Source organism: Berghia stephanieae, chromosome 6 (assembly GCF_034508935.2).
Source record: "Berghia stephanieae isolate SIO BIC M18660-M18661 chromosome 6, UCSD_Bste_1.3, whole genome shotgun sequence".
Lineage (NCBI taxonomy): Eukaryota > Metazoa > Mollusca > Gastropoda > Nudibranchia > Aeolidiidae > Berghia > Berghia stephanieae.
In genome coordinates, this window is record NC_088365.1 from 61,540,338 (window position 1) to 61,560,317 (window position 19,980).

Below are 19,980 nucleotides of genomic sequence, written 5' to 3' on the forward strand. Positions count from 1 at the left end.
TTATTTCTAATTTCACCAATTTTTGGAGTAAACACACAGTTCTTAGTATCAAACCTATTGTAAATTTGACGCTGATCACGAATCCGACGTGAAAACAAGCGAAAATTCGGAAAAAATTGTCCACTTTTTTATACTGTCACGCCCCCGATCGCCGATCGCCTCAAAAAATATCTCTCCGTGTGTGGGCAAAAATCATCTGCGATAAACGCAGGGGTCGGGTCACAGTGACCCAGCAGTGCCTGTACCGCGATGAGATCTGTGCGTCTATGGGGGGCTTTAAGGCATGTGTCAGAATATCTGCGATTTCGGCGGTGCACCAGGGTTGCCAGATTATTTTCAGGCATTCTGCCAACTGGATTTTTAAAAATCTGCCAAACCTTACTATTTGAAAACATCAGTTTTGTTAAACAAAATATTCGCAAGGCCGATGACATAATTTTTTTTTTCATTTCCCAAGTTTAAAAAATCACTAATACATAAAAATTGCCATGGAAAACGTAGAGTAGACCTTATACATGATATAAATAATACCTGCCACAAAAATCTGGTTAATCAAACCAAGTGATTAGACCTATTTTGTAGTTTTGACACAATCAAATCATCAGTCTGAATTAATTGAGACAATGTTAGTGCTGTAAAAGTAAAAGCGTTCAGACCTAGGCCTCGGAAAATAAAATCTGCTTGACGACTTCAAATTCCGCGAAAAAAGGACATTTGGCAGAAAATCTGCCAACTTGGCAACCCTGCTGTGCACTGCTTCGTTCACGTTTACAGTTTACAGTTTTACATAGCATAGCAGTATAGCAGTAGCAGGCGTTGTTTTTGTTTACTTGACCAATTATTTATAAAGATAAAGAAGAGTGTTTTATTGTTTGTGAGACCAACTTTTGTACAAAGCCGAGAGTTTTAGTGTTGGTACTACCGCAAACTCGGGGACACAACGATAAGAATCTGGCATACAACGATAAGCAGTACTGGGATTACCCGCCCAAATCATTACCCGGGTAATACCCGGGTAGTGGTCTAATTACCCGGGTACCCGCGGGTACCCGTGGCAGGAGTGACTTTTTGACCCAAAAAAAAATTTTTGTGAAAAAAAAAGGGGGGGGGGGGCTTTTTTTTTAATTCTTAAATTTTTTTTAATTCATATATTAGTTATTATTATTACAACAAATGAAACGAAACTGTAAGAAACAAGGATAATTAATTACAATGAAACCAAAAAAAAAAAATAAAAAAAGAAAAGAAAAAAGAAAAAAATACCTGAGAGTCCTTTAAAAGATAAGAACTAATATAGTCTTAATCTGTTGATTCCAAAATTTAATCATATGTGTGTTAACAAACAAAACAAAAAAAATCAATGTATCTAATTGAAAAATAAAGGAGGAAAATCTTTTGAAAAAATGTCATGTAAATGTAAATATGTAGATCAAAATTATATTACACCCAATAGGATTCCACAGTCTGACGTCACGTCCGCCTAGCAACGAATCGGCTGGCTCTAAACAAAAAAAATCCGTGCTTGGTCCAGGCAAGGAATAATTGGAAAATCGCTCAAAAAACAATTTTTATCTTAAATATGGTCCAGTATTTTGTACCAGATTGTCTACACCAGTCAGAGAGTCACTCCTGGCAGTTTTACAGATTTCCAAATGGACAGGCAGACAAAAAATTGAAGAAAAAGTGGACCACTTTAGTCAGGTAAGCACGCACGCCTCGTCGAACATTTGATAGAGTTCGTAGTCCAGATCTAGGTCAAGTTCTAGCTTACGTAGACCTATATTTTATGATTAAAGTGTACAATTGCACGAAATTATAAATAAAAATACATTCCAAACTAGGTTTTTATTGAAGTTGAAGCAAAAATGATATCTCAATCGTTTTGATGTTAAGGCTGATAAACTGAATGAGAGTTAAGTTCTACTGATAAGTGATAATTTTTTTAAAAGGAGAACAAGAAGAAAGAGAAGAAAATATTTGTTAAAATCTTACTTTAAACTCGATACCTTTATGGCAAAATGAAAATAAATAAATAAAATAACGCAACCTCTCCCCCCCCCCCTCCCCTCACGCAGATCTCTCTCTCTCTCTCTCTCTCTCTCTCTCTCTCTCTCTCTCTCTCTCTCTCTCTCTCTCTCTCACACACACACACACACACACAAATACACATACTTTCCTCTTTTTTTTGGAAAGTTTCTCTGATTCTCTGCCATGCCTCCCCTCCCCGACAGCCGAGGTGAACAAAGCAAGATGGCGGCAGGGACCTCTCTCCTTTACCTGTGCCCGATTGTTGACACTCCAAAGTTTCCATCACCGCACTGTCCAGTACAGTACTGACTGAAATAAAGAGAAAACGCCAGTCTTGCCACACTCAACCCTAAGATCAACTTTAACTGTGTAAATTTAAGAATTCATATTTTTATATATACCTAGTCAAAATCATCAAAAGAAGTAATGAGGAAGTGCGACATTTTGCTGAATGTGCGATTTCATAAAAGACAGGCGAGAGACCCACCAGTAACCTAGTCTCTTGCACACCTTTGATTTATCATGCATTGAGCTGGTGTCAAACAAGATAGTCTAAAACAAAGTACTTATCAAATTAAATAATATACCCAATATGCCCAACAGAATTATTGTTTTTTTTTTTAATCTTTTCATTTCAGGTGAAAGGACAAAAGATCCAACATCATCATCAAGAGTGTGTTCTTGTCACTTCAGAGATGGTGACAAAGCCAACCTCCCTGAATTGTTTGACAGAAATAAAAATAAATTGTTTCCATCAGAGCCAGAAAGAAAGAAAAGAAAAGTGACACAAGGAATTCCCACCCCATCTCAATCGGCACCAACATCAAGAAGACCACCACCACCACCACCACCACCACCACCACCACCACCACCACCACCACCACCACCACCACCACCATCATCATCATCATCATCATCACCATCATCATCATCATCATCATCATCATCATCATCATCATCATCAGCTCAACTCTCTTCATCATCATCACAAAGTCCCACCTTTAAAAAAACCAGATTCCTCATCATCATTATTTTCCTCCTCATCATCATCCTCATTATCTTCTCCCTCATCATCATCTCAACTCTCGTCACCATCATCACAGGATTCCATCTTTTAAAAAAAAACAGATTGTAGAACAAGTGAGGATATTTTAAATAGAACAACAAATTTAATTCAAGAACAAAAAATTACAGACAAAAATAAGGAAATAGCTAGCTTTAAAAAACCCAACTAAATTAGATTCAACGCACTTACACTGTTTCAAGCCTTACAGAAAAAGTTCTTCGAATGGAGACAGGTGTACATTCTTTTAAAATATTTAATATTATTGTTCAATATGTTGAGTGCTTTAGAGGTAACATTATTTATTATAGTAGATGGGAAGTTCAGGAAGAGACAGTTGCATTAAAAGACCAAATTTTCATTATTACACTTATGAAACTTAGACAGAACTACGCTAACCTTCATATTTCACAATTGTTTAGCGTTAGTGAAAGTACTATAACAAATATTATACAAACTTTTATTCATGTTTTACATAAGCCATACGCTTCTCTTTGAAAATGTTATGAAGGTTACGTGCCCTTCTAGACATAAAAATAAACTATCAGCTCCATCATCCTTTTTAAGATTTCCAAATTGCAGAATGATCATTGATTGTACAGATGACCAAATTGCTATTCCTAAAGAAATGGATAAACAACGGTTAACTTCTTCTTATAGGTCCATGAATTCTGTTAAAGCTCTTGTTGGTCTAAGTCCAAATGGTGTGATAAATTTTATTTCTAAACATGATCCAGGGTCTGTCTCGGATAAGGTCATTGTACAAAATTGTGGATTACTAAAACTTTTAATTTTAAGCCCTGGAGAATTAATTTTAGCAGATAAAGGTAATAAAGGTAAAACCCCATCCTGATTCAAGATATTTTACCTCAAGGAGTAACTGTAAATATCCCTCCCTTTTTACATAATAAATTTACTGAAAATGAGATTTTATTAACAAAAGAAATTGCTTCATGTAGAATTCATGTTGAGAGGGCTAATGAAAGACTGAAAAATGTTAACATCCTCTCATATATTCCAACCATGTTAAGAGAAACATCTGATATTATTTTTCAATTTGTTGCAGCACTTGTCAATCCCCAGTCTCCTCTTATTAAGGAGATTGCATTTTGTTAGCTTTGCCATTTATTTTGTACAACACACATATTTTGTTCATCATCATCAAATCACCATTCAAAATAATGGTTTTGTAGGTCCATACATGATTTTACATGATAAACATGACAAATTATGGCATTGTTGTATCAATGTATGTTCAATGTCATTAACATTGTTAAATAAAACCACACAAATTAGTTTTGGACTGAATCAACCCAAGGCATCATCAAGATAGATCTGTGGAAGTAAAAGAATAAAAGATTCAAATTTAGAGCTGCGACCATGCTCAATAGGCAAAAAACAAACAAACTAATAAAACGTCTGTTGTGGTCTTGTGGTATGACACTCGCTTTCAGATCAGAAGGTCCTGGGTTTGGGCCTCGCTCGGCACATAGTTGAGTCCTTGGAGAAGGCTCTTAACTCACAATCTCTCACCGTACTCAGGTGTCAAATGAGTACCTGGCCGTTAACAGCGTTGTCTCTGTCCGAAAAAATTGTAATATCGCCCAACAGGCATCATGTCCCGTCTTACATGTTAAATGTTGCTGTTGGCCAGGGACCCCTTGTAAAGCACTTTGAGCACATTTAGTGGATATTACGCTGTATAAAAACTCAATTAAAAAAACAAATTAAGTGATTCTTTCATTCATCTTGCTTTGTTGATAAGGGGGAAACCCGAAACGTCCATTTTATCTGTTTTCGTATATTAAATTGAAGTTCACATTCAATTTCACAATGTTATTGATTTCTTCGAGTTTCAAGCAGCAACATTTACATTACACCTTAACCCAATAGGAAGTTTAGTTTACCGTGACTAACACTGGTCTAAATAAATCCTTTATTCATCCCATAGAGGAAATTTATCTCTAGGGTCTATTCCCAGGGAAGACTGGAATAACCACGGTGCAGCGCCGCAAATTGAGCTAGGGCGAGGTGACTTGCTCAAGGCCACACAGCGCAGCGGCGGGTGAACGAACTCGGTACATTCGGGTACGAAGCAAAAACCGTACCGCTGATCCACGCTGCCCCACATGAAGTATGATAAAATGTCTAGCGTGATTGGTGATTGTGATGCTCATATGAGTATTATAATAAAGGTTACAACACGATACTAAATAGTATGTAGTAGACTATAGTCAATAGCAACGAAAATTAGCGAAGCAAGACTAAGACCTCAAAGACTCAACCGTGGTCCATAAGATAAAAACACAATAATTCAATGACTCCCTCTCTCTCTCCCTAACTAAAATCGAACGTAAACAGTTAAATCTTTCCATTGGATATACTAAATCTGCCTAAACTCAAAGTAAACTGATTATTGTCCAACAGTAGTTTTACGGAGATGTGAGATTTTGAGAGTGAGAATGAGAAGACGAAATGACTTACCTTCACAGAATACTCTTTATTCTTCATGCTGGCTTGAACTTTGCCGAACATCAAGCCATCTGAGTAAGTGAAAGTCAAAACAGGACCTAACTGATGATGATTTTCACCTCGCGAAACACTTTTATGCTCATTGGAGAAGTATTTCATAAGGGCGGTGATGGAAATAGAGTTCGTGTCAGCCATTTTTCTCGACTGTTTAGAGCCAGCCGGTTTGTTGCCATGCGTTGCTGCGCAGGATTACGTCACGACTTAGGAAGCCTATTATCACTCTCAGTTCGGTTTCAGCGGGTACCCGCTACCCGCCCCTTTTACCCGAGTACCCGGTTTAACTTTATTACCCGCGGGTACCCGCTGGTATCCGGGTACCCGCCCAGCACTAACGATAAGCAACATCCGGTGTCATCCGTATCTAGGGTAAACTAAGCAAGAGAGACTCGGGTCCCCGAGTTTGCGGTAGTAACGAAGTGTTTCCTGCTGGACCAACCTTGGTAAAGAGACATTTAAGATAAACACGCCTCTCGGACAGTCGTCACAATAATCATAATGTAAACAATGGCAGTAAACATAACAAACTATCTTGATACACAGGTTCTATCGATGATATGTGTCTAAGTAAAATACCCACTGTTCTAAACCTGCCCAATACAGAAAACTATCTATGTGTAAACTTAAACGTTTATAATATGATCGAGAAAATCGTGTGATAACTAGTCACCAATTTGGCAGTATAAAAACAAAAACAATTATCAGAGAGAGGTCGATTTCATTCACGCTCTTGTTCGACCACGTTTGAAGGTGTCTCACAAATTCCATGTTTTGATTGGACAAAAATCTACTGTTTCATTGCATGTGTATTAAAGATACTGTGCGCTTGGCTAAAAAACTCACAACATTGCCATCCGGACCAACACAAAACTATATGTAACCTGAAACGTTTATAGTCTGGTTAATACAGTTAAGTGAGAATAACTCATAATCATGGATGGCTAAAAAAAAACAACAAAGATTTGAGTGACGTCAAGTTCGTTCTGATCGACAGTTTAATTTTTGTTTTGGAATTTAAATGAAAGCACTGTGATTTGTTGTATTACTTACCAGTTTTCTTCGGATTGTTTTATTTTCTGTTCTACTTGCCAAGAGAGGGAGAGAGAGAGACAAAGGCCGTGTGATATCTTGTAGGATATATTATTATGATACAGCAGAGTTAACAGAGACTATAGAAAGCCAGTATCATTGTATAATGCTAATATCTATATGAATAAGAATAATTTCTCAAATTGAAATTTTTTTTGTTGTTGTAGATATTGAATTTTAATTTGTTTTGATTCGACATAGGTGACCCACTCAGTTAGAGTCACTTTTTGTGGTCCAAAGCATCCCGACATAATACCGTTTTGAGACGGCGGGTCACATATAACCGACGTGCACTAATTTTCAGTCTGATAACATAATTCCTTTGGGTTCATTGTTGTAATGGAAATCTCAAAAAGTGACGCAAAATATTGTCCATTACAACAATGTTAAACTAGGCCCATTAGTGGGTTCGGGTGTCAGATATACACGTCGGTCATAACTCTTACAAATGAATACCAAAACTAATTTGTTATCGTTTATTTATTTATTTATTTGATTATTTACTTAATTAGTTGTTGTTGTTATTATTATTATTACTGTATTATTATTATTATTATTATTATTATTATTATTATTATTATTATTATTATTATTATTATTATTATTATTATTATTATTTGTTGTTGTTGTTGTTGTTTGATTTCTGCATTCATTGTCCCATTCACTCATCTTTGGTGTGCATGATCTTTCTATTTATAATTTATGTGTTAACCATCAATTCATTCATCCTTCCATCCATTGATCCATGTATCCGGCCACTGATACACAGTTTTATTCTGCAGAATTTGGTCAATATTGCTCATATACTGTATTTTATAAATAGTAGTGCGCGGCGGTCCTTGGCAAGCTTAAGGACCACGGTCCTACGGTCCCTGGGAAATGAAAACCGCAAGGACCGGTCCTAGGACCGGCGGTCCTTTTCGACATTGAACATTCCTGAGAGACCGTTTTGACCTTTGGGACCATGGGATCGTTCATTCTTGAACCGTTAAAGACCGCTACACGATGAAAACCGTGGTCTACAGGAGTAAAACACACGGAGTAGTCACACTCATTTCAAATTGTAACCTAATTAGAGAAGAGGGGTGATGCCTTCTTTATTTGATCACAGTACTTCATTGTTACTTCGATAATTTAGCGTGAATAAAATTTGAAATTTATCCCCATTAACGGAGATAATGGAATCACCCAAGGCGTTGATCGAGTTGTTCGTGGCGTTTATACACACACGCAACTCCTACCCCCCCCCCCCCCCCACACACACACACACACACACACATGAGAGGGCAGCGAGCATTGAAGAGTAAGAGAGAGACGTGAAGTTATAATAAGAGGGGGTGGATGCGGTAATAAGTAATAAGTGGGGTCGATGGTGACTTTTCGCCAGATCTAACAAACCCAGCTACCCATTCACTGCTGAGTAGACAGGGATTCAGAAAAAAACTCGACTGCACCCTGGATCGATCTCTGGCCCTGTGCGTATAAAGAGAGTGCTCTATCAACTGAGCTATCGGGGTCCCCAAATATTCTATTGGACCTTTTAAAAATACAGACGTTATAACTGTTTTTTTTGGAAGGAAGAAACTAATGAAACTCATATTATTTGATTAGTTAAAACACCAAACGAAATTTTAATATTATTGTATTATTTTAAATGACAACAATGCGATAGAAAGGAGTGGCGACAAGAGATGGACAAAAGAAAACAAAAAATCAGACTTGCAACTTGCTAGGTTTGAGACACACACACACACACACACACACACACACACACACACACACACACACATCTTTAGTAGTCACATACATTTCAAACAATAACCCATTAGAGAAGAGGGGTCATGCCTTCATCATAGATCATTGTCATTGCGATCATTATGGTGTAGTAAATTTTGAAATTTACCCCGTATAATGGAATCGTCCAAGGCGTGCGCCTCCTGTTCCCCCCATCTCACACACGAAAGGGCGGTTTGCGGAGTGGAGGGAGGTGGTCGTCTGCCTCTATGGTCGTCTGTGTCGTTTAGTGTATGGCAAAGGGGGGTGGGTGCGATTAATTAAGTGGGATGGGTGGTGATTGGTGGAAGATAGGCAAAGGACCGAGGCAACGAATCGCTGGGGAAGTAGTATGGCGCCAGACCGTTGAAAGGTGATAAGAAGTGAGGACCGCCGGCGGTCTTCCTCTTTGGGACCGGACGACGGTTCACAGCTAAAAGACCGTGGGACCGGTCCTCGGTCCGGTCCTCAGCGCGGCACTAATAAATAGTGACAGTATTTGTGCTTCAAATTCTAATTCTTATAAATTGCTCAATTCATCATTTTTCTAATGTGCAGCTAAAGTGTAATAAGTTCAATTGTAAGAATGGCAAAATCAAAAATTGTGGAAGATGATGTAATTAAATGGTTTTTGGAGGATGGGAAAGTTGAAAAAATGGATAGATTTATCAGAATAATCAATGATAAATTTTATGAACGGAGTGCTGGACGCATTCGCCGAGAGATTATGATACCCAAGATTTATGCTGTATTAATTGAGGGTATCCCATTGAAAGCAGAAGAAGAACACTGGATGCTTTGCAAAGTAGGGCGAACAGATGGATGGGATCATAAGCGACCAGAAGAAGTAAAAAATAAAGTTGAGAAAGCAGCAGCCAAGAACTTTCCTGTTCCAGTCAAGGTAAGAATAATATTTGAAATCTCAACATCGGCTATTGATACTACGCCATATTCAAAAACAGAAGGCATCATTCGACAGAAAGTTGGGGAACCTCTCCTTGAAGAAGATGTAAAGACTATCCTCCTGCCTTATGCTTCAGAGTGGGTCATCACAACTCAGAGGCATATCGACAGCATAGAGTGTAAAGTCGGTGAATATGATAAATACAAAGACAGTACTGAAATGGAAAAGATTGACATATTCAGAGATATACAATTCTCTTGTGTTGTAACACGCAGTCTGATAAAAGATTTAAAGCAGTTATGTGTGAAAGATGAGGAAGCATGTGAAAGCACGACACAAAATTCTAAGCAATTGAGTGTGAAAGAGAAAAAGAAGCCGGTAAAAAAACCTGAGGGCCTGGAAAAACATGAGGAAGCACGTGGTAGCACGACACAAGATGGTAAGCAGTCAAGTGAGAAAGAAAAAGAGAAGCCTGATGAAAAACCTGAGGGCCTGGAAAAACCCGAGGAAGCATGTGGGAGCATGAAGCAAGCTTCTAAGCAGTCGAGTGTAAAAGCAAAAAAGAAGCCTGACAAAAAACCTGAGGACCTGAAAAAACTTGAGGAAGCAAGTCTGCTAAAAGATAAAAAGCAGTTATGTGTGAAAGATGAGGAAGCATGTGGAAGCACGACACAAAATTCTAAGCAGTCGAGTGAGAAAGAAAAAGAGAAGCTGACGAAAAAACCCAATCCTCCTGAAAAATCCAAATTGGAGTGTCCAAACTGTAAACAGGTGTATATCAACCCTAAATGTCTGGAAAAACATATGGAAACATGTGACAAAAAAGTCAAACCGACCAAAAATACAAGGAAGACGTAAACAATATTAAAAATCCATTGTCAAGAAGCATGCAATGTTTCATCTCGTACATCATTGTGATATATAATAATAATATGCGATTTTCTTCTCTTCCAGCAAACACGTAATATGCAGCTATATCATGAAACACCTTGATTACCACAACGTATCCCTCCAGGAAAATGCGGCTGCATTCTGCATAATTTGGCTGCATTTTTTGCCGTTCCGCACAATTTGCCGCATTTTTGTTGCCATTGTGGCTTTTTTTTAAACAAGAAAATTCTTTTCTTTTTAAGCACAGGGTACATAAAACCCAACCAGTATTTTCGTGGTGGGTCTGAATGATCATAATTTCGTTTTTCGATTCAAGTTGATAAGGCTCGAGTGTAACTTTTGAACTCACTTCTCCTTTAAGTAGGTATGACAAACTAACATTTCAAATTATAAAGTGACATGATCCATCTTAATTGTCCTTTTACTAAGTTGATTCCATGGAACTCCACTGGCTTTTGACTTTTTTCCGGGTTTTCCCACCTTCTACTGCTGTGGACTCCTAATAATAATAATGTCTGTTGAAGACACATAGTGATTTTAACAGATGCTAAGAAAATTCTGGAGGATATAATGATGTCCTTTGCGGATGATATAGATGCCTTGGTGGAAGACCTCATGAAGCTAAGCAAGTTTACCAACATTGTACTGCAGTGGATTCCAGGACACTGTGGGATACTTGGAAATCAGATCGCTGACCAACTGGCAAAGGCAGGCAGTCGCATGCAGCAACCCTCCCCAACGTACTCAACAGGAGAAATTAACAAAATGGCCAAATTTATCCAGTCTCAGAGATGGAGAGAGAAGCACCCAGAATACAACATGAATGACCCAATCAAGGTGCTCGACAGAAAGGAACAGGTCATCATCTTCAGACTGAGAACTGGACACAACCAGTTAAAGGAACATATGTGGAGGATGTCGAGAGCAGGTGCCTCTGGACAATGTGACTGCGGACTTGAACATGAAAATGGACATCATGTCCTAATGGAATGTCCAAGGTACAACCAGTTGAGAAGGAACTTCTGGCCTGACCCAACCCCATACTCAAAGAAGCTGTACGGCAGTGAGGACGACCTCAGGACCACTGTGGGCTTCATTCACCAGACCGGACTGACCATGTGACGTGACGGGAACGAAGAAGAAGAAGAAGATGTCTGTTGCAAAGAATTTTTTTTTAATCACCAGAATATGATGCTGGTCTATTCAGAGTGGATGCATAGTACATAATTTCTATATTTTTAAAATGACATGATCCATTTTAATCGTCCTTCTTGCTTACTGTCTTTTCGTTCATTTTTTGTTGGCAAATTTTAGTTTTGATTATCGTGTGATAATGTGGCAATCAATCAATCACATATGAAGTTTTTTCTCCTTCCCTTTCTTCAAATATACTGACTAACTCAGTCAGACTGAGTATTATTGTCAGTGTGCATGTTGCATAGGTTCCACTTTACATTTAAAAATAGAGGGTAGCCATTACTCCACTACAGTAGCATTACTGTACAATTGGTATTTATGTGAGAATTTCCTCCTTTCGCGTTCTTTGGTGCCAGTTTTCCTCCTCCTTTTCTAATTTAGTTGGTGGCAATTTTGATATGTTATGATGTATACTTGGAAACATAATATTGTTGTGTGTAGACATATTACATTATGACTGACATTATTGTTGATACAGTTTGGTATTAGTAGTAATATTGAGGATATTAATTTATATTCACTTCTCATTTTATTTCATTTCTATGTATGCAATGTCAATATCAACGTTATCATTATTACTATAAATAAATAAGAATATTTTGGTATATGCGTGTATATTATATTATCATTATTTGGGGCATTTTTGGCATAATTTGTGGAATAATTTGGCATTTTTGGCATAATTTGACATGTTTTGGGCATAATTTTGATATAATTTGGGATGAAAAATGACATTTTTCCACAGGGCAGCACAACGTGCTGACTGATTTCCAACATGGCTTTAGCAAACATCGTTCCTGCGAGTCACAACTGATCACGACTTGTGATGATTTTGCTAATACGATTAATACAGGAGGCCAGACTGATGTCATTCTACTGGATTTCATCAAAGCATTTGATAAAGTACACCACCAAAGCCTTTTGAACAAGCTTGATCACTATGGGATCTCAAAAACCACCCATGCATGGATGAAATCATTTCTTTCGATGCGATCCCAAAGAGTCATGGTTGAGAACAAATTGTCATCATCACTTCCAGTCCTGTCAAGGAACAGTTTTAGGCTCCCTTTTTTATTTTTTGATTTGCATCAAAGAATGATATGCCGAATAATGTAACAAAAGGATATTTTTAAAAAATCGACTTTTGTGGACGATAGCCTTCTTTATAGGGAAATTCAAACATCAAAAGATTGCAATATACTTCAAGACATGTACAGACTACAATCATGGGAGAAAGAATGGAAAATGGAATTCCACCTAAAGAAATGCCAGCTAATTCGTAATAAGTTCATGAAGAAAAATTGGAGACAACACAAAAAGCAGAATATCTTAGTCTTAGATAAACTCTTGACAACAAAATGTCTTGGCAGCACCATCGATAAAGTTTGTATAAATTATAAAGGCCAATCCAAAACTTGAATTCTAAAGAAGAAATGTACAAAGTTGTCCAAGTGTAATAAGGTTACAAATACCTGGTTGTTAGTCCGTTTGTGTCTTTGTTAATTTTAAACCAGGTTTTGTAGCTCTTAAATACTCGGTTGTCAGTCTGTTTGTGTGTTTGTTAATTTTAAACCAGGTTTCGTAGCTCTCAAATACCTGGGTGTCAGTCTGTTTGTGGGTTAGTTAATTTTAAACTATCATCTGTAACTCTCACATACCTGGTTGTCATTTGTACGTTGGAGTTCCTTACCTCCCATAGGGAGGCACTCACTGTCTTTTATCCCCTATATCTGTTTTCCAACATGCTTTCTGTCTTTGTCTTGGAATGAAATTACTTGGTTTTGTCCAGGCCCCGGCCGGATACCCTAGCTGGGAGGGAAACACTTAAATGTGTAGTTAGAGTTTTGGGAGATGATATTTTTTTCCTTGAAAATCATCTCTCTGTTATGCATTCTATTGTTTCGTTTAAATATTTTAGATCCTTTTTAAACAGTTGAGTGTATCCCTCTTATAAGCTTCGTTTGGACCTGAGCTTGTGTCTGGATGAGGCTTTTAGGTGATCTAAAACTAAGTACTTTGATAGTGTGCTCCTGGAATCTACGTCTGTTTCCTATTTGAACCAATTCCCCTTTGTCTTACCTTTTCTTGAGTGCTTTAATTGTAATTCTAGAACTTTTTAGTGTCCCATTTTCTTCCTTTTTACTGTTTTTTAAAGGGTTTTACAGCGCTTGCAACACATTAAGGTCATATCAGCGCCAGTAAAAAGGAATATGAATGTTTTACTATATTTGATGTTTATTTTGCTTTTAATTAGCTTCTTATTTTCATCAATTGGTTCATGACAGTGTATAAATCTGTGCTAATATAATGATGAATGATGTGTAACATTATGATAATTTCCATTCAGGATCAATAAAGTATATCTGATCTAATCTTATCTTACTACTACTACTACTACTACTCCTACTAAAAGTACTATTGTTCCTTCTGCTGCTGCTACTGCCACTAATGATTATACTTATACCGACATCCCTTTTTTTGTATTTATTTTCAATTCCATTGTAGGCCTATTTATTTTTCAACAACAGTCTACACGTTTCTACATTTCACTTTCTAAACTGCATTACACAGTTCCTCTCCACCTCCCCGCTTTTCACTTAATTAATTGCGCGTCTTTTAGAAATATCTATTATTCCATTTTAATTCTTGCTTCCTTACAAAGGAGCATACTATTTCCTGCCAACCAATGTTTTGTTTATTCATCTTAACAACGCCACTACCACATTATCTCATTCATCTGTAGTGTTTCATTCATCCTGTTTTGTCGATAAAGGGGAAACATAAAACGTTCATTTGATCTGTTTTTGTAATTGAATTGAAGCTTACATTCAATTTCACATATTTCTTCGAGCTTCGAGCAGCAACATTTACATAATTAAGTCATGCTATATATAGGGAAAAATAAGTGCTAAAAACGCACTGTTATGACAAATTGCGAGAGGTTCAACAGCAGGTGTCATTTATATCATGGGTTTAGCTACCTGTATGCCAATTTTCATGCTTTCAATCCGAATGTGCACGGTTTAGCCTAATATTTTTTTTAAGGCTTTACGGCGCTTGCAACATATTTAGGTTATATCAGCGCCAGTAAAAAGGAAGAAAATGGGATAGTCAAATTCTAGAATTACAGTTAAAGTTAAAGCACCCAAGAAAAAGTAAGACAAAGGGGAACTGGGAACAAATAGGGATCAGATGTAGATTCCAAGAGCATACCATCAATGTACTTAGTTTCTCCCAAAACAATAAATATGCATTTGACTGTTTCCCTCCCAGCCAAGGACTCAGGCCAGGGCCAGTACAAAACCAAGTAATCTCATTCCATGACAAAGACAGAAAGCAAATGGGAAAATAGCTATAGTATAAGGGGATAAAAGACACAGCAAGTGCCTCCTTGCCCACTATGGGAGGCCAGGAACCTCACCTACTACAATGAATCATGAATATGAAGAAACATTTGTATTTACTGTTATTTCCCTTGTTTAATTTAGCTGTAATAGGGAAAATCTAAGGCCTTAAACCGAAATGTTATGATTTAGAGAGTGAGCAGGATCACACAGGCTTTCCCTCTCATAACTTGTTATAGGAAATAATATAATATGGAGTATGATGAAGATGGTGATGGTGTATAGGGGAATGGTGAAAGTGAAGGATTGTAACGAAACTATTAGGAAGGTTGTTGTGATGATGAAGATGGTGATGATGTTGTTGTTGATGCCGTTTTGTTGGTTTTTTTTTTCGATTACTACGATGTTACTAGTGTGCATCTGTGTGAGTGTGTCTATGTCACTATTGTATGTTATAAATGTGTAACCAAATGACAAATTGCCACTTTTTGAGGGCAATAAATATTTATTATTATTGGCAGATTGGTTCTACAGCAGATGTTTTTTTTTATGAGTCTTGGTAACCTGTATGCAAATTTTTCTTGCTTCCAACCTGAATTTGCATGATTTTAGCTTAACCCCCCCCCCCCCCCCCCCTACTATTCGTGATTTTGTGTGAAAAGAAAATGTGAAGATGATAAATCGCATCTTATCGTCTTGCCAAAGTGTTCTTGTCAACAATCAGGTAACAAAAGACTGTCTGTTGTGTCATATAATAACAAAAGACCAATTGAACAAGACAGCTACCTACCAACAAATCGTGTAAGTGAAGAACTCGTTATCCGACGTGCACTTATCTGCAGGTCTGATAACCCAATTCCTTATGGGCTCATTGTTGTAATGAAATCCCCAAAAAAGAAAAAAGGACGAAAAATAGTGTCCATTACAACAATGTTAAACTAGGCCCATAAGGATGCCTGTATAGCAGACCTGCAAATATGTACACGTTGGTTATAAATATAAACCCAATAAACTGACTGGAGAGTTTTAAGAAAAGTTTTTAATGCAAGGCGCATTTGGTTCTAAACTCAGTGTGGAATGCTCTATAGAGTGCTACGGTATCACATTTTTTTTTTTTTTGTTTGTTGCTTTAGGTCTCTTCCAACACAATTGAGGTTATATGAGAGACCGCTGAAACAAAAAAACAAGCAATCTAACAAAAATAGTACAAATGTAAATCAAAATCATAACCTAAAGATATCATAAGCTAAATTATAAATAACCAAGAACAAACAGACAGAAGATTTAGAGAGAAAAAAAATATCCCCTGTCAAAAATACAATCACAAACCAAAGAAGCAGGATAGGCTAGTAAAGAGAAGAAGAAACGACATCACTATCGGATCGTACACCCATGCGAACATCATAGGTATATGATTCAAGGGTGATGCTCCCATCCAACCACCCACGTATCACATTTTGGTGTTAACAAAATTGTGTCATTCAAAATGCCTTTTTATTCAAAAATGATGTGTACAAATATGCAGGTCTGACATCCGGACTCAATTACGGGCATCTTGTCATGGACACTATTTTGTGTCATTTTTGAGATTTCCATCACAGCAATGAGCCTATATGTATCTAATGAATTGGGTTGACAGACCTGCATATAAATGCACGTTAGTTCAAGAGTAAGGAACTGAACAATCACTGCGCACCATTTAAAACTTACATAATTTACCTGTCATCCAATACACAATATTCATTTTTACACCAAACAGTAGATAATCAAGTTATAAGAATTTTGTTTTGGATTAAGCATTTTGAACAGGTGACCCTGTAAGGGAAAGAAAATTGACAACAAAAAAACGTTAAACGAGAGAGAAAGAAAGAGAGAAACTTATCATTAAAAAAAACAAAACAAAGTAAACAACACGACAAAAAACATACAATAATTTTATTACCGTACATTGTACATATAACAATCCTATACACATGCACAATTAGGAGCAACAATGGACAATATCAATACGTAATAATAATATTGCAGTACCGTAGAATGGACCCCTATGTAACACCCCCCCACCCCCGATTGAAAATCATTAAACACAAAAATATGGTAAAATTAAAATGTACCTACATCATTTGATAGATTTCACCTTCCCCACCCTTTAGCAAAATAACATCGGACAGGCTATTGCAATGTCGAGATATATATATATCATTTAAAGATGTTTTAAAAAGTGGTCTAAAGACACTTTTTTGGAGCTTTTTTTATATCTAGCGCAATATCCACTAATTGTGCTCAAAGCGCTTTACATGGGGCCCTGGCCAAAGGCAACACTTAACATGTGGACAGGACATGACCCCTGTTAGGCGATATTATAATTTTTTTGGACAGAAACAACGCTGTTGACGGCCAGGTACTAATTTTACACCGGAGTACGGTGAGAGAATGTGAATAAAGAGTCTTTTCCAAGGACTCAACTATGCGCAGAGCAAGGCTCGAACCCAAGACCTTTCGATCCGAAAGCGAGTGTCATACCACTAGACCACATAGCACTTCATTTGGAAGCTGGTCTTAGTCACCCCAACAACTGGTCTTAACTCACTTAATCCTAGAGATTTTTGCTATTTTTCAAAATTGGAAAAAAATGTACTAAAAATGAGCATGTAGGTACATAGATAGTTTTATTCAACTACCATTAACAATGTTAAACATGTAAAAAATAAAAACATTAGCTTTGATACTATGCCAAAATTTGTCTCAGAAAAATGTAATAAATAGGCATGGGGTAAAAGTAACTCCGGGCGGGTAAACTACGGATATAGTCGGTGATAGGGTTGAGATTGAGAGAGTTAATCACCTCATCGCTTTTGTTCCATACTCAGACTCAGTGCTCTTTGGACTGCTATTACACTTAACCCTATCCTTACCACCCATAGGAAAATCGTCACATTTGTTACGATGCAGCCAACAATTTTCTTTTTCCGATTTCATTTTGTTATAGGTAGGTACAGCTATAAAAACTCGACATTGTGTTGCAGTTCTCATTTTTCTGAACAAAATATAGAATATACTCGTTGCTATACTGTTTGAAAAATCTATTTTTGTGTTGGGTGAGTGTGAAGTTTTGGGTAAAATTCTGAAAATAGCTGGTAAGGAGAGAGTTAAAGTACAAGTCCTTCAGAGCCATGAGGCTCATGGAGCCACAGTTTATCCCGATTTATATAGTATAAAATAGACCATAGCGATTGCTTGCTACTCTTTGGATCGGACGCTAGTCTATTGCAAAGTACTTTCCACCAAATCTAAGAGACCCAGCTACCTAATCACTGCTGGGTGGACAGGGGGATCAAAAATAATCTCGACTGCACCCAGGGTCGATCTCAGTCCCGTTGCGTGTGAAATAAATAATTCCCTTTATTCATCCCATAGGGGAAATTAGTCTTTAGGAGGGTCTATTCTAAGGGAAGACTGGAATAACCCAGGCATCAGCCGCAGTGCAGCACCACAAATTGAGCTAGGGCGAGGCCAAACAGCGCAATGGGTATTCGAGCTTGGTAACTTTCAGGTACAAAGCAAAGACCATACTGTTAAGCAATGCTAACCCATAAGTGAGTGCTCTACCAACTGAGCTATCAGGACCTTCACCATTACACTTTGCATTCAAAATTGTTTCACACAAACTAGCATTTGGAGACCTGCCCACTGTTACGAAAAATTAGTAGAATTACCAAATTTTGGCTCTAATATTAGAACGGCATGAGCATCTCTAAGTCATTAAAACTTTTTGTTTGTTTGTTTTTTTGTTGCTTTAGGTCTCTTCCAACACAATTGAGGTTATATGAAAGACCGCTGAAACAAAAAAACAAGCAATCTAACAAAAATAGTACAAATGTAAATCAAAATCATAACCTAAAGATATCATAAGCTAAATTATAAATAACCAAGAACAAACAGGCAGTAGATTTAGAGAGAAAAAAAATATCCCCTGCCAAAAATACAATCACAAACCAAAGAAGCAGGATAGACTAGTAAAGAGAAGAAGAAACGACATCACTATCAGATCGTACACCCATGCGAACATCATAGGTATATGATTCAAGGGTGATGCTCCCATCCAACCACCCGCAAAACTTATTGAAAACAATGAAAATAAAAGTTTATGCTACACTAGATATTTACATATAATTTTAAGGGTTTTGAAGTTTTATTCAATCCTCGTGAGGGAAAATTGTTGATATTTAAAAAGTAAACTATAGCGTTTAGACTTTTACTTTTAACCTCCTAAAAATTACGAATTTTTAGTTTTTCAAGTAGGCAGGTCTGCATTTGTCTTTTATTTTTATTCAACTAGACTTCAGATATAATGAGCCCGATACCCCTCAGTTCTCCCAACCTCATTGTATTCCAAGATCCGCTGTTTATTTTTTAGGGGCTTTACAGCACGTGACTTGCAACACTTCTAGGTCATTTTAGTGCCAGTAAAAACAGAAGGACAGGGGTAAAGTTGTAGAACAGAAGTTAAAGGCGGCAAAGAAAAAGAAAGACCAAGACTATGTGGTCTTGTATGACACTCACTTTCTGATCGGAAGGTCCTGGGTTCGAGCCTCGATCTGCGCATAGTTGAGTCCTTGGAAAAGACTCTTTTCTCACATTCTCTCACCAGACTCTGGTGTAAAATTAGCACCTGGCCGTCAAAAGCATTGTCTCTGTTGGAAAAATTGTAATTACCGCCAAACAGGCGTCATGTCTCGTTCTACACGTTATGTGTTGCTGTTGGTCAGGGACCTTTTGTAAAGCGCTTTGGGCACATTTAGTGGATATTGCGCTATATAAAAGCTCCAGATTTTTTTTTTCCAAGAGGGCTAGGACTAGGACTAGGAATAAGGAATACCTACTCCATGAGCAATCTATCAATGTGTCTATCTTGACATTACCACCTAAAAGTCATATTCAGACACAAGAAAAGGATCACACTATCGATGAAGAATAAATGTATACAAAGTATGATATATTGCAAACTACAAACTATAATTAATAGCACATAACAGAGAGATGATTGACAAGGAAAAAAATATCTATGTATTTCTCAAAAAAAAAAAAAAAATAGAAAAGGGAACACTCAACTGCTTCCCTCTAAGCTAAAGATCTCTGCCAGGACCAGGCGAAAAAATGAG

The 19,980-nt window shown here is 37.3% G+C and overlaps 1 long non-coding RNA gene across 1 annotated transcript; it reads left to right on the plus strand.

Annotated features, from left to right (window-relative positions):
- Positions 1–5,952: 5,952 nt before the first annotated feature.
- On the plus strand, positions 5,953–15,340 carry LOC144975379 (uncharacterized). Its single transcript, XR_013645901.1, has 2 exons — positions 5,953–6,063; positions 12,220–15,340. It is a non-coding gene; the product is annotated as an uncharacterized LOC144975379 (long non-coding RNA).
- The last annotated feature ends 4,640 nt before the right edge of the window (positions 15,341–19,980 follow it).